We start from the raw sequence: 20327 nt of genomic DNA, 5'->3' as shown, positions 1-20327 counted from the left end.
AGATTACAACCCAATCCCCTGACTCCCAGGCCTGTGATCTTTCCATAGGCCACACTACTTCTAAGTTGTTGATTCACAAGTTCCCGTCCTTTAGCATCACTTCTGGCAGTAACCGACAGCAGCACCTGAAAGTCAGACCCCTCAACGACATTCCCGGACCAACTCCATACCTGCATTCAAACATGGAAAACTACCTAGCACCTGTCCATTATTTAGGGCCCAACGGCAATTGAATCAGTTGTGATTTTGGTCACTATGTTCAGGAACGGACAGGTACCAACAACGACGAAAACCACCAAGGACAAAATTACGCTGATCAAATGGGAAAACAGAAACTTTGAACCAGAGTCCCTCAGCCTGCCAGTTTCTGGAAGACGAATTCCACGGGCGCTGACTCCAAGACGCTCTATCGAGTGTGCTTTAATCTTGGAGTTGATGCATTGTCCCTCTGAGCTATTAAAAGACCCGGAGGCAGCTGGGAGGTTGCTCAGCTTTATAAGGAGACCATATTGTACCTCCTTCTGTTTCCGGATGTTATGTGCTTATTGTTCTTTGCGCTGATCTCCTATTGCCTCAACAATGCCATATCACTTTCACATAATCGGTCATATTTATTGAGCCCTCACTCTGTGCAAAGTGCTGTATTTAGCACTTTGAGGAAAACTGTAGAGAAGCAGCCTGGCCTAGTGGATAGACCATGGGCCTGGGAGACAGAAGGACCTGGCTTCAAATCCCTGCTCTGCTGTTTGTCTGCCATGTGACCTTGGGCAATCAATTTGTCTCCCTGTGCCTCGGTTACCTCATCTGTAAAATGGGGATTTAGACTGTGAGCCCCATGTGGGTCATTGACTGTGTCCAACCTGATTAGCTAGTGTCAACTCCAGTCCTTAGTACAGTGCCTGGCACATGGCAAGCACTTAACAAATACCATCAAAAATAAACAAACAAAAAAAAACTAGAGACTTGATAAACGTGATCCCTGTCCTCATGTCTAGTTCACATCTATTATAGGAGGGCTAAAATAGTCCCTCTATACTGCAGGAAAGTATATTGGCCTGAGGAATCCCCTCAGGCCAATTTTGGAGCCATGTCATAGAGTGAAAATGCTACCCCCTTCATTCTAGAAGGCTCCCACCCCCTATTCTCTGGAAGCCCAATGCCAGGATACAGGGCTTTGTTACACAGTAAGTGCTCAATATATACTGTTGATTGATTGATTGATGCCGTAGGCTTCTTTTACCATAATTTCACTTGCATTTGAACTGTTTGAAACTCGATCCATTTCTCAGTACTCCCAGATCTCCTGCATGCTGAAGAAGTCCAAGCTACAGAAAGCTCATGTCTCCTCCTCCACTGTAGTCCTCTGGATCCAGACAGATACTCACTGGGCCCCCCATCTCATCTATTTCACCACAGACCCCTTTTCCACATCCTCCCCCTGCCTGGAACTCCCTCCCCATCCATATATGCCAAACCACCACTCTCCCCAACCTTCAAAGCCTTATTAAGGACACATCTCCTCCATGAAGCCTTCCCAAGTTAAGGTCTCTTTTCCTCAGCTCCCTCTCCCTTCTACATCGTCTATGCATGTGGATCTCTGTCTTTTGGGCATTGAATATTCCACGCACTCCCCCAACACCAGGCTCCCACAACACCACAGTACTTATATATACCTGTAAATTGTATATTAATTACTTATTCATAACAATGTTTGCCCCCTCTAGACTGTAGACTTTCCCTGTGGGCAGGGAAAGTGTCTGCCAACTCTGATTATACTCTCCCAAGCGCTTAGCGCTTACTGTGTGCAAAGCCCTCCCAGGGTTGTAGACACATCAGTGTGTTATCTCAGTCAGGGTAGAAGTAGAAACCATGATTTGAGCTGCAGCTCTGCACATAGTAAGCGCTGAATAAATACTGATGATGGTGATAATGTGGGAAGAATGTTCCTTAACACAACAGCATTCTATCCAACGTGCCTAATGAAAGGACATGTTCTAGAACACGTCTATGAGCACTGGCAGCATCAGCATCTATTGCTGAGGAAAAACCAAGGCAATCAAATAGTTAATGGTATTTATTGAGCACCTGTGTGCAGAGCACTGTACTAAGTGGTTGTGAGAGTGCAGCATAACAGACACATTCCCTGTCCAATGCAGTGAAAGGATTTTCACTGGGTTCGGAAGAACAACATAACTGAGAAGCAGCTTGACCTAGTGGAAAGAGCACGGGCCTGGGATTTAGGTGCCTGGGTTCTAATCCTGGTTTTGCCACGTGCCTTCTGGGTTAACTTTGGGCAAGTCACTTAACTTCTTTATGCCTCAGTTACCTCAGTTGTAAAATAGAATTAAGACTGTAGTATGTGGGATAGGCACTTTGTCCAACCCAATTATACTGTATCTATTCCAGGACTTAGTACAGTGTCAAGCACATGGTAAACACTTAAATACCATGGCAAGCAAGCAAACAAAGAAGCAGTTGGCGGGGCTTTACATTATTGGGAACCTGGCATTTATTTATTGCCTCTAGCCTGGAATGCCCTTCTTCTTCATCTCCAACAGACAATTACTCTCCCCACCTTCAAAGCCTTATTGAAGGCACATCTCCTCCAAGTGACCTTCCCTGACTAGGCTCTCATTTCCTCTTCTCCCTTCTGCATCGTCCTAGCACTTATATTTGCACTGTTTATTCAGCCCACCCTCAGCCTCAGAGCACTTATGTACATATCCACAATTTATTTATGTTAATGCCTGTCTCCACCTCTAAGCTCATTGTGGGCAGGGAACATTTCTACCAATTCTGTTCTACTGTACTCTCCTGAGCACTTAGTATGGTTCATTCATTCATTCATTCAATAGTATTTATTGAGCGCTTACTATGTGCAGAGCACTGTACTAAGCGCTTGGGATGAACAAGTCGGCAACAGATAGAGACAGTCCCTGCCGTTTGACGGGCTTACAGTCTAATTGGGGGAGACGGACAGACAAGAACAATGGCACTAAACAGCGTCAAGGGGAAGAACATCTCGTAAAAACAATGGCAACTAAATAGAATCAAGGCGATGTACAATTCATTAACAAAATAAATAGGGTAACGAAAATATATACAGTTGAGCGGACAAGTACAGTGCTGTGGGGATGGGAAGGGAGAGGTGGAGGAGCAGAGGGAAAAGGGGAAAAAGAGGGTTTAGCTGCGGAGAGGTAAAGGGGGGGTGGCAGAGGGAGTAGAGGGAGAAGAGGAGCTCAGTCTGGGAAGGCCTCTTGGAGGAGGTGAGTTTTAAGTAGGGTTTTGAAGAGGGGAAGAGAATCAGTTTGGCGGAGGTGAGGAGGGAGGGCGTTCCAGGACCGCGGGAGGACGTGGCCCAGGGGTGGATGGCGGGATAGGCGAGACCGAGGGACGGTGAGGAGGTGGGCGGCAGAGGAGCGGAGTGTGCGGGGTGGGTGGTAGAGAGAGAGAAGGGAGGAGAGGTAGGAAGGGGCAAGGTGATGGAGAGCCTTGAAGCCTAGAGTGAGGAGTTTTTGTTTGGAGCGGAGGTCGATAGGCAACCACTGGAGTTGTTTAAGAAGGGGAGTGACATGCCCAGATCGTTTCTGCAGGAAGATGAGTCGGGCAGCGGAGTGAAGAATAGACTGGAGCGGGGCGAGAGAGGAGGAAGGGAGGTCAGAGAGAAATCTAAACCTCTTTGTAACAGATACTACAGTGATTTGAGCCTTGTTCTTGTATGGCAGGCACCCTGGGACCAAAGAGAGGCTGAAGACTTTCTTCAGATTTTACCATGCCCGGCTCATCCCGCGCAAACACTTCCACGTGGATCAAAAGTAGAGTGAGCAGGTGTATGCCCGTGTGGGTCAGCCTGTCTGCATACGGGTGTGTATGTCTGTGTGTGTGTGTGTCTCTATGAGTTTGCATTCTCAGTTGCTGTCTCTGGGAACATGCATTCTCTGTTTGCCTCCGTTGCACACAGTGGGTCTAGGCGTGGGCGAATAGATGATATAAATTGTCTTTTTTGTCCCTGTCTTGGGCAGTTGAAGAATTTAATACCCTTTCACCTCTCTTCTACAGGAAGATGTTTTTCCCCAATGCAACAATACAGATTGCAACCGTTGAATAAATGCATCCTAGAAAAGCTCATTTTCTTTTAAAGATTGATCGGAAGTGGGAGATTCCTGGGCATTTTTCTCACCACAACAATTTCGGTTGATCCCCTTCCCCTCCCAGACACTAATGAACAGTCCAGCAGATGTCAGTGTAACTCTGTTCATTCATCTTTTTCTTTTGATGGAACTCTTCCCACTTCCTTCAGGGGTCCGGCGGCTGCATTTCTTATTTAATCAGTGCATATTGCATCACAACATTTGTAATTGCTGTTGTTGCGGATGGCTCATCACGGATGAGAACTGAATACGGATCTTTCTAAAAGAAGCACGAGCTAAAAAGTATTACTATCACCATCGGAGGCGTGAGATAAGGCATGCCGATGGAAAAGCAGTGTCATTAACTACACCGTGCATCTTGATACCTTGCTCTGATGAAATTCCCAAGGGGAAAATTCATCCCGTTCTTCCAGCTTGATCCCAGGAGACTGGTGCCTGGGTCACTCCTGATGTCAAAGAGAGAATGCCTAATGGTGATACTAATAATTGTGGTATTTGTTCAGAGCTTACTACGTGCTGGGCACTGTTCTAACACTGGGGTGGATACAAGGCAATCGGGTTGGACACAATCCCTGTCCCATGTGGGGCTCACAGTCTTCGTCTCCGTTTTACAGATGAGGGAAGTGAGGCCCAGAGAAGTGAAGTGATTTACCCAAGGCCCCACAGCAGAGAAGTGGAGGGCCCGGGATTAGAATCCATGACCTTGTGACTCCCAGGCCGGTGCTCTATCCACTACGCCATGCAAGAAGGCTGCCTTGAAGGATCCAGATTATAGTTTGGGGAAATTCTTTCATACTACACATTGGAAGAGTCCATCTCCATTTTTGGTCTCCATCTCCCTTCTGTGTCCCCTGTACATTTGAATTTCTACCCTTTGGTCATTTGATAGTCATCCTGTCCTCAGCCCCACGGCATACCTTTATTGTACATACCCTTAAATTATTTCTTTATATTAATGTCTGTCTCCCCTCTAGACTGTAATCTTGTGGGCAGGGAACATATCTACCAACTCTGTTGTGCTGTACTCTCCCAAATGCTTAGTACAGTGCTCTGCACATAATTAGTGCTCAATAAATACCTCCTACGATGAGCTGGATCACAGTATTGGGAAACTCTTCCATATTCAACACTGGGAGGTATCTATTTTCCCCATCCCTCTCTCCTTTCTGCTCATCTATGCATTTGGATCTGTACCCTTTGGGCAATTGATATTCAGCCCACCCTCAGCCCCTCAGCACACTGTCTTGTCTTATGCTAGGTTGTCTCCCACCCATAGCGACACCAAGGACACATCTCTCCCAGAATGCCCCACCTCCATCTGCAATTATTCTGGTAGTGGATCGAGTTTTCTTGATCAAAATACAGAATTGATTTTTCCACTGCCTTCTTCTGCACAGTAAACTGGAGTCTCCACCCTCGACTCTCTCCCGTGCCTCTGCTACCCAGCACAGGTTTTGACTTGTAGCAGATTGCCTTCCACTCGCTAGCCACTGCCCATGCTAGGAATGGAATGGGTATGCTTCTGCTTCACTCTCCCTCCCGTAGCAGAGATCAGTAGAGTACTGGAAACTCTCCAGGTGTCATTCTGAGAGGGGGCATCTGTACATATCCATAATTTATTTATATTAATGTCTATCTCTCCCTCTAGACAGTGAGTTCATTATCTACTCTGTTGTATTGGACTCTCACAAGAATACTTGCACACAGAAAGCGCTCAATAAATACCACTGATTGATTGATTGTGGTAGGCTATTATTTCATGAGACACAGTAGATTGAGCTGGTATTTGTGGGAACATGGATCAAAGGGAGGGCACCATTTCCTGATGAAACATGGGAATTTCTTCAGGGAACAATTGGCACTGGTAAAAGGGCCATTTTGACTACCTAGAAGAGCAAAGGCAGACAACGTGCTTAGCTTCCCACCTTATTCCCCATCATGAACAGGACTAAAGACTAAATTAATGACCCGGAAGAGCAGCTTCAGACACAGCAAATAAGAACATCGCTAAATTGAAAAGTTGTGTGGCCTAAGGATAGAGCATGGGCCTGGAAGTCAGAAGGACCTGGGCTCTAATCCCGGCTCTGCCACTTGTCTGATAAGTGACCTTGGGCAATTCACTTTAGTTCTCTGTCCCTCAGTGACCTCATCCATAAAATGGGAAGACGGTAAGCCCCATGTGGGACATGGACTAAGTTCAACCTGATTAGCTTGAATCTACCCCAGGGCTTAGTAAAGTGCCTGGCACATAGTGTTCACAAATACCATTAAAAAAATGGAAAACTCTCATTAATCGATAACTAGCATTTGCTGAGTACTTACTGTATGAAAAGCGCTGTAGTAAGCAGTAGGGAGAATACAAGAGATTTGGTAGGAATTCCGAAGACTATCATGGACCAGTCCAACAGGAAGCAAGATGGTATAACAGACTGTTATACCGCCTTGTTTAGGCTGTGAGCCCATTGTTGGGTAGGGATTGTCTCTGTTGCCAAATTGTACTTTACAAGAGCTTAGTACAGTGTTCTGCACAGAGTAAGCGCTCAATAAATGAGTGAAGGAATAACAAGGCACTCTAAGACAGGCAATTTGGACTTTCACTCATGGGCAAGGATTGAATTTTTGACTTTCTCTGTACATTACCTGAGCAACTAATGCAGTTCAAGGAGCAGGACTCATGAAAATGCTCAGTTTATCCCGGTGAAGATGGGGAGAGTGATGATGATAAAGATGTTGCTGAATATATTTATTTATATCAATGTCTGTCTCCTCCTCTAGACTGTAAGCTCATGTGGGCAGGGAATGTGTCTTTTATACTGTACTCTCCCAAGTGCTTAATACAGTGCTCTGCACACAGTAAGCGCTCAATAAATACGATTGAATGATGTGCTGCTGCTGCTGATTTATGGTATTTGTTATAAAGTATTTATTTATATTAACGTTTGTGTCTCCCCTCAAGACTGTAAACTCATTGTGGGTAGGAGCAGATTCACTAGTGGATGTGTACCACTGGTTCTGTTGTATTGTCCTCACCCAAGAGCTTAGTACAGTGCTCAGCACATTGTAAGCAAGCGCTTAATAAGTACCACTGATTGACTGATAGATCCACTGACCGCTTACTACGTGTCAAGCACTGTTCTAAGCACTGGGGTAGATACAAGCCAATCAGGTTGGACACCATCCGTATCCCACCTGAGGCTCACAGCTTCGGGGGACTCACGACTTTAATCCCCATTTTCCAGATAGGTAACTGAGGCACAAAGAAGTGAAGTGACTTGCCCAAGTTGACCCAGCAGACATTTAGCAGGGATGGGATTAGGACCTAGGTATTTTGATTCTCAGGCCCGTGCTCTATCCACTAGGCCACGCTGCTTTCACGGAATGGGGGGATTATCCAAGGAGCTGTACAGTTTGGAGGGAGAGAGTGATATGGTTTTAGAAAAGTTCTTTATAAAAGGAGGAATAAATGACAAAAATGTTCAGAGTTCCAAATGTCTCTTTTCTCTAATCCATAAGCTCCTGTGGACAGGGAATATGTCTACCAACTCTGTTGTATTTTACTCTCCCAAGGAACTCAGTACAGTGCTAAATACAGTAAGTGTTCAATAGATGCCATTGATTGATTACTTGAGTGCTCCACTGCATGCTGATTTCAGGTTAGTCCAATTCCTCTACAATGCAGACGCTTCTAATGGCACCTCATGTGCTGTCGTGATGCTAGCACATTTATCATATCATCAAAAGAAGAGCTAAATTAAATACCCTCATTATTATCTACCCTAGAATTGAACCTAAACAAAAGGAGAAAAAAAGGGATTCTACAACAATTTGGCCAGACACTGCTACAGAATCAACTTCAGACAGGCTGATTGTCCCGGGGGATTTTAATGCATTGGCAGAGATGCTGAAATGTGGAGAAAAGCGCCTTGCCTCATGGGACTGGAAAGCTCAAATGCAATGATCTTCTCTTGCTTATTGAGTGCGCCGAGCAATGGTTCAAAATCATCGACTGAAGAAAGACAAAGTTGGTACCACGGAGGTCGGAACAGTGGAATGTTTCACTGCTTCACTGAGACTCTAGACTGAAAGCTCGTTGTGGGCAGGGAATGTGTCTGTTTATGGTGGTATTGTACTCTCCTAAGCGCTTAGTACATTGGTCTGCACACACTAAGTGCTCAATAGATGCGATTTAATGAATGAATCATTGCTCATTTATTAATTTAATTTATTAAAGATGAATTTATTCATACCATGTAATGATTAGATTAATGAATAAATGTAATTTCTCCCTCTCTAGACTGTAAACTTGTGGTGGACAGGGAATGTGCCTTTTCATTGTTATATTGGTTGTAATAATAATAATGTTGGTATTTGTTAAGCGCTTACTACGTGCAGAGCACTGTTCTAAGCGCTGGGGTAGATACAGGGGAATGAGGTTGTCCCACGTGAGGCTCACAGTTTTCATCCCCATTTTACAGATGAGGGAACTGAGGCACAGAGAAGTGAAGTGACTTGCCCAGAGTCAAACAGCTGACAAGGGGTTGTACTCTCCCAAGCATTTAGTACAGTGCTTTGCACACACTAAATGCTCAATACATATGATTGAATGAATGAATCATTGCTCCCAGCATTGTTTGTGTGAATGTGTTTTCTTTGTGTGCTTATGATTTCATGTTACGTATGTTGTCTTTCACTTGTAGGCTGGGGACTGGGTCCTAATTAGATCACATGATTACTCCAGATCTTAGGACAGCATCTTGTACTAGTAAGCACTCAGTCCATGTCAGCATTAACGTCAGAAAATTGGCAAACATCTTGGCAATCCACCTCTATTTCACCCCACATTTCCAATCAGTCACCCAAACCTGCCTGTCTCACCTTCATAACATTGCCAAGGTCAGCCCTTTCCTCTCCATCGAAACCGCTACCACGTTAATACAATCACTCATCCTATCCCACCTGGATTACTGCATCAGCCTCCTTTCTGATCTCCCAACCTCTTGTCTCTCACCGCTTCAGTCTATACTTCACTCCACTGCCCAGATTAATAATAATAATAATAATGTTGGCATTTGTTAAGCGCTTATTATGTGCAGAGCACTGTTCTAAGCGCTGGGGTAGATATAGGGTGATCAGGTTGTCCCACGTGGGGCTCACAGTTTAAATCCCCATTTTACAGATGAGGGAACTGAGGCACAGAGAAGTTAAGTGACTTGCCCACAGTCAATAATAATAATAATAATAATGTTGGTATTTGTTAAGCGCTTACTATGTGCCGAGCACTGTTCTAAGCGCTGGGGTAGACATAGGGGAATCAGGTTGTCCCACATGGGGCTCACAGTCTTAATCCCCATTTTACAGACGAGGGAACTGAGGCACGGAGAAGTTAAGTGACTTGCCCACAGTCACACAGCCGACAAGTGGCAGAGCTGGGATTCGAACTCATGAGCCCTGACTCCAAAGCCCGTGCTCTTTCCACTGAGCCACGCTGCTTCTCCACACAGCTGACAAGTGGCAGAGCTGGAATTCAAACCCATGACCTCTGACTCCCAAGCCCGGGCTCTTTCCACTGAGCCATGCTGCTTCTTTAAATAAAGGATTATCTTTCTATACTAACATTCTGGGCATGGCACCCCTCAAAAATCTCCAATGGTTGCCTATCAACCTCCATATCAAGCAAAAACACCTCCCTGTTGGCTTCAAAGCTCTCCATCACCTTGCCCCCTCCTACCTCACCTTCCTCCTCTCCTTCCACAGCCCAGCCCACAGACTCCACTCCTCTGGTGCTAACCTTCTCACTATGCCTTGTTCTCACCTGTCCCGCCATCGACCCCTGGCACTCATCCTACCTCTGGCCTGGAATACCCTCCCTCCTCAAATCTGCCAAATTAGCACACTTCCTTCAAAGCCTTCCTGAAAGCTCACCTCCTTCAGATGGCCTTTCTGGACTAAGCCCCCCTTTTCCTTTGCTCCTTTTCCCCTCCACATCGCCCCCACTCAATCCCTCTGCTCTACCCCATCCCCACCCCACAGCACTTGTGTGACTATATGTACATATTTATAATTCTATTTTATTAATGTGCACATATCTATAATTCTATTTATATTGATGTCATTGATGCCTGTTTACTTGTTCTGATGTCTGCCTCCCCCTTCTAGACGGTGAGCCCGTTATGTGTAGGGATTGCCTCTATTGCTGAATTGTCCTTTCCAAGCACTTAACACAGTGATCTGCACATGGTAAGCCCTCAGTAAATAATTGAATGAATGAATGGAGTCAAGGCTGGGGTTTTCAAAGAGGCTTGGGTAACAGGTTGTAAGCTCTAGACCACAAGCTCAGAGGGGACAAGAGATGTGCTTATCAGTTGTGTTGCACTGTTTTCTCCAAGCACTTAGTACAGTCCGCTGTACTCGGTAAGAACTCAATAAATACCTCTGATTGATCAATTGAATGCTTACAGTGTGCACAACACTTGGGAAAGTACAGTGCAACAGACTTGGTAGACATGTTCCATGCCCAAAATGAGCTCACAGTCTAGAGGGGGAGACAGACATTAATACAGATAATTCATAACAGAATTTTTCAATATGTGCATATGTACTGGGCAGCTGAGGGTGGAGTGGATGACAAATGTCCAAAGATCACACAGATCCAAGATGAGGAAGAGAGAGGGAGCTGGGGAAAAAGGGCTTTACCAGGGAAGGCTTCTTGGAAGAGATGTGACCCAAATGGGAAGGGAAAAAGGCAGACACCCAGAGGGGTAGATTTGCAGATCTGGAGGCTGGAGACTGAACACCAAGATGAGGAGGAGTGAGCACTTGAGTCTGTAACTCTTGAGCACTTTGGTCTTCATTCCGGTGTATTTGTGTGCATATCTTCTAGACTGTAAACTTACTGTGGACAGGGAATGGGTCTTTCAACTCTGTTGTACTGCACTCTCCCAAACACAGTACAGTGCTCTGCATACAATAAGTGCTCATTGATTGATATCCATATACTCTGCCATTTCCCTTCTCAGTTAGTGATTTTAATGCCTGCCTCTCCCGGATAAATTGTACGCTCCTTGAGGGGAGAGATCTTATCTACCCACTCTGGTGGTACTCTCCCAAGCACTTAGTATAGTGCTCTGCACACACTAAGTGCTCAATTAATATTATTGATTGATTGGCTAATGATCAGAAAGGGAGTCAGTGGAAAGAGAGGAGTCCCCTACGGTAGGATTCAGGACTTGGGGAAAACCTCAGGAGAGTGGAAAACACCAAGCCCGGTCCCCTAGGTCAGCCACATCAGGAATTTAGTCTCTGCGAGTTTCAACCATGTGACTCAGCTCTCGCCTGGCCTAACCTTGGGCTCTGAAAACCCAGGATGGTGGAAGCTGGGCTGGGGAGAGGGAAGGGAACTAAAATTGACAATAAGCACATCCTGAAATGTGAGGGAAGGAGAGAGGGTCTTTTTTATAGATGGAGAACCCAAGGCCTAGTGCCATCAAGAGAAGCAGCGTGGTCTACCGGATTGAGCCCAGGCCTGGGAGTCAGAAGGATCTTTGTTCTATTCCCGGCTCTTCCACTCGTCTGTTGGGTAACCTTGAGCAGGTCACTTCATTTCTCTGTGCTTCAGTTCCCTTACCTGTAAAATGGGGGTTAAGACTATGAGCCCCACGTGGGACAGGGACTGTGTCCAGCCTGATTAGCTGGTACAGTGCTTAGTACAGTCCCTGTCATGTAGCGTTCAATAAATACTGCAATTATTCTTATCAAGTGACTTGCCAAGGTGCACACAGCAGGCTACTTACTTATTGTCCAAACCAGGTCTAGGATCTACCGTATCTTAACCATTCCATACTCTATTCCTCTGTGGGTGCTGCAGTTTTTTCCTGAACCAAGCATGCCTTTCCAGACGATATTCCCAGGCCCATTTCCAACCCCCTCACAAGGGGGTATGAACCAAGGGTGCTGAGGGGGAAACGGTGTGGCCTAGTGGAAAGACCAAGGGCCTGGCAGTCAAGAGACCTGGGGCTCATGCTCTAATCCCAGCTCTGCTACTTGCTTGCTCTGTGACCTTGGATGAATCACAGCTGGACTGGACCTCACTTTCCTCATCTGGAAAATGGACTCCCCATTCTCCTTTTTCATCAGACTTTGAGCCCCACGGAGGACAGGGGTTGTATCTGATTTGCTGATATAGTCCCTACCCCAGTGGTTAACAAATACCATGATCATTAACATTTGTAACCAAATAACATTTGTAACCAAAAGATGCAGAAATCTGTTCCTTGTGGGAAAATCATCGCTGTTCTCAGGCAGAGAACCCTCCAGGTTTTAAGCAAATGGATATCAGGAAATGAAGCCAGATAAGCAGGATGATGGTTGATGGCGACCATCCAGGGGAAAAAAGGGAAGATGGTTTCCCTGAAAACGTGGTCTCCGTCTCCTGATCCTCTGGGAACTGCTGGAGTAGGGAATGGGGAGTCAGTGTCTTTCCCGGTTCCAACAACCCATGAAGAGTTAAGCTCCTAAACTGCTAGCTGAGAGTCCAGAGAACTGAGGGCATTCTCATGGCAACACAAAACCCTTTACCTAGAGGTCATGAATCCCAAACCAGGCCAGGTCAGTAATGAGGAAAAGTCTAATGACTTACCATCTGTTGGCCATTCCGCAGCTTGTGTGGAATGAATTGATGGTTTCAGTTCAGCTCCCAGCCCACGTCCAAACTGGTGCCTTGGGCACCTTGTTGGCATTAGAATCCTAGGCTGGGGTCTGGATCCTCACTCACTCTCAAGGGGGCCAGGATGTGGATGGAGAGAGCCTCCTGCAGGACCTGGCATGGCCTGCTATGGAGTAAGTTTCAGAGGTAACTGAGGGACAGAAAAGTGAAGTGACTTGCCCAAGGTCTCTCAGTAGACATGTGGCAGAGTGGGATTAGAACTCAGGTCCTTCTGATTCCAGACCCATGCTCTAACCACTAGGAAATGTTGCTTCTTCTGTCCTCTGTTCCCATTCACCTCACCCTTCCAGGCAGGATTTTAAGATTCTGCAGGGCATGTGACTTTTTCAGTCCTGCCAAGTCCTCCTGGGTGCGCTTTCCTTCCATCTGTGTGTGACCTTGGACAAGTCACTTCACTTCTCTGTGCCTCATCTGTAAAATGGGGATTGAAGCTATGAGCTCCACATGGGACAGGGACTGGTTCTAACCCAATTTGCTTGTATCCATCCCAGTGCTTAGTACAGTGCCTGGCACACAGTAAGCACTTAACAAATCCCATCACAATTATTATTATCTATAGGCAGGGCAGAGCATAGTGATTGGGTGCTGAGTCCTTGAAGAGCCCAGGGGCATCTCTGCTGTCTTTGCTTCTCCTCCTCTCTCTCTCTCTATCCCATTTCCTGCTTCGCTCAGTCATCCTGACCTCGTTCTTTAAGAGCCCTCAGGGGAAATGGGGTCACAAGAAAGTCTGATGACTTTAGTTAGTTCGTGTGGACCAGGAGGGGGAACAGAAGGATGAGGGTAAACCCAAAGGAAAATACTACTCGGAGCAAATATCCATTCCCAGGCGCCAATGATCCAGTGGAAGAGTTGTCTCTGGACACTGGTTTTCATTAAAAGAAATCTTCAATAAAAGCAGTGCACAACAGACAATCAGCATACATTGTGCACTCAGCCACAACTTGGCAGACGCAAAAGAGGAAAATGCAGATTCCAGGCCCCTCGGCTGGGATCTGATCAGAGTCATGTTACTCGTATAAACAACGTAAAGCTGTCAGCCTCATTAATACCTAATATATCGAGTATCACACATCAAACACAGAAGGAAAAAGAATTCCTGCCTCCTGCCTGATGCAGAGACAAACGAAGAACAATACTTCTGCTCTTGATTATGTCCCCTCTGTGCCAGAAGAACAGGAGGGAATGAAGAAAGATTTCTTTTCTTTTAAATGGTATTTATTAAGCACTTACTAGGTGCCAGGCACTGTACTAAACACTGGGGTAGACACGAAATAGGCTGGACACAGTCCCTGTCCCATATGGGTCTCACAGTTTTCTTCCTCATTTTACAGATGAGGTATCTGAGGCACAGAGAAGTGAGGTGACTTACCCAAGGTCACACAGCAGACAAGTGGCTGAGCTGGGATTAGAACCCAACTCCCTCTGAGCTCTATCCACTAGGCAACACTGCTTCTCAAAGGTTCCTCAAAGGAAGGTCATGAAAGGCTACGGGGCTGGAGAGAGGACAACCTTAAGATCCTCTCTGTCTCTCTTCTCCTTTAGATGATCAGCTCCTTTTGAGCTGGGAACATGTCTACGATCTCTATTGTATTGCACTCTCCCAAGTGCATAGTAAAGTGCTCTGCACAAAGTAAGGTCTCACTAAATACCATAAGTTGACTGATTGGCAGCCTCGATGGACCATTCCTTAGTGACAACATCCAAGTGGTAGTCAAAACATCAGGCCACATGCCCAGAGTTAGATCAATGGTCCTTTGGCCCATTAGCTTGTTTGGGGCAGGGAATGTGTCTGTTTATTGTTGTATTGTACTCTTCCAAGTGATTAGTACAGTGCTCTGCCCACAGTAAGTGCTCAGTAAATATGACAAAGAATGAATGACCTCTGCATCTCTGGTTTTCCCTCTACTAATCCACTAGAGAACCCTTGCATGTGAGTTTATCCAAACCCCTCAAGGAGAGAGTTTGAGTGGCCACGGTGGAGGATGGAAGCAGTGCAGCCTAGTGGAAAGAACCTGGGCCTGGGTGTCAGAGGACTTGGGTTCTAATCCCGACTCTGCCACTTGTAGGCTGGGTGATTTTGGGCAACTCACTTATCAATCCGTAAACACTGTACTAAGTGCTTGGGAGAGTACAACACAACAATTTAATAGATACGTTCCCTGCCCACAATGAGTGTACCGTCTCACTTTTCTATCCTTCCATTTTCTCAACTGGAAAATGGGGATTTGATGACTTCTCCCCCTCTGACTTAGACCGTGAGCCTCAAGTGGGATAGGGCTGTGTTCCACCTGATTATCTTGTTTCTATCCAGTGCTTATTACAGTGCTTGGCACATAATAACGTGGCTCAGTGGCTAAGAGCCTGGGCATAGGAGTCAGAAGTCATGGGTTCGAATTCCAGCGCTGCCACTTGTCAGCTGTGTGACTGTGGGCAAGTCACTTCACTTCTCTGTGCTTCAGTTCCCTCATCTGTAAAATGGGGATGAAGACTGTGAGCCTCACGTGGGATGACCTGATTACCCTGTATCTACCCTAGCGCTTAGAACAGTGCTCTGCACATAGCAAGCGCTTAACAAATACCAACATAATAATAAGTGCTTAACAAATAGCATTTAAAATATTTCCATCAGCAAACCTCGTTTACAGAATCCTTGGTACTGATTAGACAGGAAAATGCAAGTTATCTCTGCTCCACACAGGTAAGCAGCAGCAGCATGGTGGAAACAGCATGAGAGTCAGAGACGCAGCATGGCTTAGGGGAAAGAACATGGGTTTGGGAGTCAGGGGTCGTATGCTCTAATCCCAGCTCTGCCACTTGTCAGCTATGTGACCTTGAGCAAATCACTTAACTTTTTTGTGCCTTTATCTCATCTATCAAATGGGGATGAAGACTGTGAACCCTACGTGGGACAACGTGGTATGATTACCTTGTATCTACTCCAGCGCTTAGAACAGTGCTTGGCACATAGTAAGCATTTAACAAATACCAACTTTATTATTATTATTATCATCTGGATTCTAATCCTGGCTCTGCCACATACCTGTTTGACCTCAGGCAAGTCACTTAAATTCTCTGTGTGTCTGTTTCTTCATCTGTAAAATGTGGATTAAAACTTGCTCCCTCCTATCTAGATTGTGAGCCCCCTGTGGGACAGGGACTGTGTCCAACTTGAGTATCTACTTCTTAGTACAGTGCTTGGCATATAGTAAGCACTTAAGAAATACAATTATAGACAAATACCATTATAATGAGAATGAGAAAGAAATGAAATGGGGTTTAGGAAGTGACAGGGGAGAGAATGGTAGCTGGATGGATTTGAGCATTTGAGGTTTAATGTCAGGCACTTTGTTCTAAAACTTCCTTTAGGGATTGGAGCTATGTTTGGGATGGGACAGAATTCCCAGGAGTCTGACTACATTTTCAGAATCTCTGCATCCTTGGAAGATTGTTCTGTTATCAGAAACAAGACACTTCCGTGATCCTGCAGGGTGGAATAACTCCTGTTCTCAAAATGTCATGGGTAAAGCAGTGCAGATTCCTGATAGGATGATTCGCTTTGAAAGCGACAAATGAGGTAATAATCCTAACAGGCATTTGTTAAGCACTTAAATTGTGTGCCAAGCACTGTACTAAGGGTTGGGGTAGAAACAAAATAATCAGGCTGGACACAGTCCCTGTCCCACCTGGATCTCATCCTCTAAGATCACATCCCTGGCTCGGGAAGGGATAGGCGTATGCCCGTCAGATCCCAGCGAAGCTCAAGACTCAACAAGGGGAGTCGTTTGCGGACGGGATAGAATAACCTATTCAGATACAAGTCCTGTTTAATCAGAAGCCCCAGAGTCATCAAGGAAGGCTGTTTGTGACTGCTGGCTCAAGGTAAGTAAAGAGACCCTTCGAGATTGTTTGACTAGGTCTCCCGGGAGACTTTAGAATTGACGTTCGTCTTCCCGAGGAGGCAGATGGAGGGAACATCTAACCTTCACCGTTCCGGAGGACAGAGGGTCTGTCTGATGGAGGAAGGATTCTAGACTCTGTGATCATCTTCCTCTAGGAAGTTTATGAACCAAAGCTTGATTCCTGATTTGCTTTGCTGCAGACGTCGAATGCTGGATTATTATAACCTCCTAGAATTGGTTGACTAACACTGGGGCAGCCCAATCCATCGCACAAAACTGCCCGTAGTTTCTTGGTGAGGTAAGCTCGTCCCTGGACTGCAAGCTTATTGTGGGTAGGGAATGTGTCTGCTTATTGTTATATAGTACTCTCCCAAGTGCTTAGTACAGTGCTTGGCACCCAGTAAGTGCTCAATAAATGTGACAAAATGAATGAATATGAAATTGAAAACGCAGCAGTTTATCTTTAGATGAAACTCGTTCTGGCACAAAATCCCTCTTTTGGCATGACCCTGCCCTAGGCAGATCTACCACTCAGCTCCTTCCAAGTCTTATGGGGGTGAGTCCTATGTAGGCAGGGAGAGTGTCTGAGAACCTACCTAACTAGTTCACCCCCACTAATAATAATTATAGTACTTATTAAGCCCTTACTAAGCACTGTTCTAAGCCCTTGGGTAGATATGAGTTAGTCAGGTTGGACAAAGTCCCTGTCCCACATGGGGCTCACAGTCTTAATCCCCATTTTCCAGATGAGGTAACTGAGGCTAAGAGAAGTTAAGTGATTAGCCCAAGGTCACACAGCAGACATGGGGCAAAGCCAGGATTAGAACCAAGGCCCTTCTGACTCCCCGGCCAGTGCTTTAGCCACCAAGTCACACAGCTTCTACAGGAAAAAAAAATATGGTACTTGTTAAACACTATGTGCCAAACTCTGTTCTATGCTCTAGGGTAAATACAAGTTAATCAGGTTGGACACAGTCCCCGTCCTACATGGGGATCACACTCTTTTCCCCATTTTATAGATGAAGTAACTGAGCCCAGAGAAGTTAAGTGATTGGCCCAAGGTCACACAGCAGACTCATGGCGGAGCCAGGATTAGAAGCCAGGTCCTTCAGACTCCAGGCTTGTGCTCTGTCCACTAAGTCATGCTGCTTCCCACTAAGTCACGTTGCTTCTGGCACTCAAGCCAGAAGCCCTGCCTTATTGACAAACTATACTCTGCTGGGCCCCACTAGCTCAGAGGATCAGAGGTGGTGTGTAGAGGGGACAGCTTTTCTTACTGGGTGGATCCTTTCATCTCTTCTGCTTCCATGCCACTGAAGAGGAGGAGTATTGCTAGGAAAGGAGAAGCATTAAGCTAAAGGGGTTTTATCTCTCGTTTAGTGGCGCTCTGCATGAGGTAAGCACTCAAATGCAATTGATTGGTTGGGTGAGAGAGGTTAGATGGGAGCAAGGGAATGGTCCCTTTGAACACTGGCTGCTGTCTTTTTGCACAGGCCTCCATATGCCAGAATGCTCTGCAGCCCCACAGCCGTGTTAAGGCTTCCAGCTGAGGTTTCACAATGTACTGTCCAATCTGAAGCCAATCTCAGGAGGCTCTGTCAGGGTTGCGGGTGGAAGCAGAAAGTGGCCCCATTGAGACCAATGTCTGGCCTGTACTGTTATGAATCTCAATCAATCCATGATATTTATTGCATGCTTATTGTGTGCAGAGCACTGTACTTAGCTCTTGGGAGAGTATAACAATAAACAATGGCATTCCCTGCCCACAATGAGCTTCCAGTCTAGTGTAACAAAATATTCAGGAGGCTTGGGGTTGGGGTGGGCATAAGACCAGATTGAATTCTGGTGGCCTGATACCAGTTTGAAAAGTCAGTCTGTGGATTCCCCCATGACTCCTAGCTCCAGCCTGAGGAGATAAAGGGCAAAAGGAAAGTTCCAGTTTTCTGTTTGAAGAGGAAAAGGAAATCAGGGAGAGGCAGATGAGAGATGCCAAAGGAGCCACCTCCAATCTAACAGGGGAAACTGTACAGTGCTTTGCACACAGTAAGTGCTATTTACTAATAGCACTAATTCGAATGAATTCAAATTCGAATAATTCGAATGAATTCAAATAAGTGCTAATTCGAATGAATGATTGAGAACCCAAAGACACAGTCTCAACAATACACATCAGCACTGAGTCAACCCACCATACTCAGCCCAAGGACTTTCCCAATTGCACCATCACCTTTGTTTCCCCAGGATCCTCTAGATTGGAGGGAAGAGTGAGAGGAATGTATTGGTGGCATAAACATTGGAATCTGGGGCTTTAATAAGTGATTTTAAGTTTTGTTCTACAAGTTGTTTCGGTGCTCTTCAGGAACACGATCCATGACTTTTCACAATTTCTTGGATGATTGTGTTATGATTTTAGATGATTGGACTAGGATTAGCATTGGATCTCTAAGGAGAAATCGGACACTTAGAGATGTGGTTAAAAGACAAAATGATTAATGTACGGTGGCTGTCACGAGAAGCAGCATGGCGTAGTGGTTAGAGCAGGGACCTGGAAGTTAGAAGGTAGTGGGTTCTAAACCCCCTGTCTGCTCTGTGACTTTGGGAAAGTCTCTTCACTTCTCTGTTCCTCCATTACCCTAATCAGTGAAATGGGGATTAAGACTATGAGGCCGATGTGGGACAGGGATTGTGTCCAACCTGATTTACTTGTATCCTCCTAAGTGTTTAGTACAACGCCTGGCACACAGCAAGTGCTTCACAAATACCACAATTATCATCAAATTGCTCTGAATTATACCGCTTCTGTGGGGCAGGCAGAGGGTGACTGTAGCCATGTAGGTCTGTGTTCCCTGCCACTGGATTTCTGGGGCGGTGATACCGTTCCATTGCCTTCCTCTCCTCACTGCCAGGGAGAAACTCTGCAGAGCCAGCTTCAGTTGGTAAGCGAGGTAAGCAGCTACCTCAAGATGGCACCCATACCAGACGTAACACGGCTACTGCACATGTCCAGAATCATGGCTTCTCCCACCTCTGATGCATGCTAGATAAGGCAGTCAAGTAGTCTGAAATTAGCTCTCCCAGCCTGAGGTTCCCTGGTGTGCATGATCTTGAGGGACAGATGAACCCAGGTTCCCTCTCTCCACTGGCATGGAAACAGCAGAGCAGGCTGCCAAGGAGAGAGAGGCAGAAGTTTAGACTTTGGGGGTGAAGGTGCAGAGGCTGGAAGAGGCTGAAGTGGGAGAGGCAGGATAGAGCCTCATGTGGACCAGGCTGGGGATTCTGAGAGAACAGAACTTGCCCTGAAGCAGAAGGAATGATGGATCTTGCCCCTGCTCTTTGCACGGGTTTCTGTGGTGGAGAAAGAGGAGAAAGGCAGGGACCCCTAGCCTCACACAGCTTGGTCTTTGCCTTTGGGCCTTTCCCTGGAGGTGTGGGCAAGCGTGGCCTCATGAAAACGACTTCTGTGTAACTTTAGAAAAGTCACTTAGCTCCTCTGGGCCTCAGCTTCTTAATATGTAAAATGGAGGATCCAAAACCTATTTTCCCTCTCCCACAAGC

At 46.0% G+C, this 20327-nt stretch overlaps 1 long non-coding RNA gene and 1 other non-coding gene across 2 annotated transcripts; one reads left to right on the top strand and one right to left on the bottom strand.

The window, feature by feature from the left end:
* Positions 1–1143: 1143 nt before the first annotated feature.
* On the top strand, positions 1144–4128 carry LOC114813151. Its single transcript, XR_003760784.2, has 3 exons — positions 1144–1184; positions 3726–3864; positions 4060–4128. It is a non-coding gene; the product is annotated as an uncharacterized LOC114813151 (long non-coding RNA).
* Positions 4129–5608: 1480 nt separating this feature from the next.
* Positions 5609–5746, bottom strand: LOC114813601. The gene has a single exon (XR_003761318.1). It is a non-coding gene; the product is annotated as a small nucleolar RNA SNORA7 (small nucleolar RNA).
* Positions 5747–20327: the final 14581 nt, after the last annotated feature.

The sequence above is a fragment of the Ornithorhynchus anatinus genome, chromosome 7 (assembly GCF_004115215.2).
Source record: "Ornithorhynchus anatinus isolate Pmale09 chromosome 7, mOrnAna1.pri.v4, whole genome shotgun sequence".
Classification (NCBI taxonomy): Eukaryota; Metazoa; Chordata; class Mammalia; order Monotremata; family Ornithorhynchidae; genus Ornithorhynchus; species Ornithorhynchus anatinus.
This window is presented reverse-complemented; position numbering and strand designations above follow the sequence as displayed.